The following is a 292-nucleotide window of genomic DNA, read 5'->3' on the forward strand; positions in this document are numbered from 1 at the left end:
AGCCGTCTAAGTACTAAAATGACTTTACCTCCATATATATATATATATATCAATATATGGTCCGAAGGATTGTTTGATTTAGTATATTAAATAAATTTGTGAAATCTTACTTTGGGATTGGTCTATTAAATCAACTAGTTGGATCAACCAGGGTCACCCGGCCCACCCCATGTGCAATGTGAAGTAGAGAGGTGCAAATTTGGCCCGCTAACAAAATGATTCTTTCAACAACAACAACAACAACAACAACAACAATAATAATAATAATAATAATAATAATAATAATAATAAT

The sequence above is a fragment of the Arachis ipaensis genome, chromosome B06 (assembly GCF_000816755.2).
Source record: "Arachis ipaensis cultivar K30076 chromosome B06, Araip1.1, whole genome shotgun sequence".
NCBI lineage: Eukaryota > Viridiplantae > Streptophyta > Magnoliopsida > Fabales > Fabaceae > Arachis > Arachis ipaensis.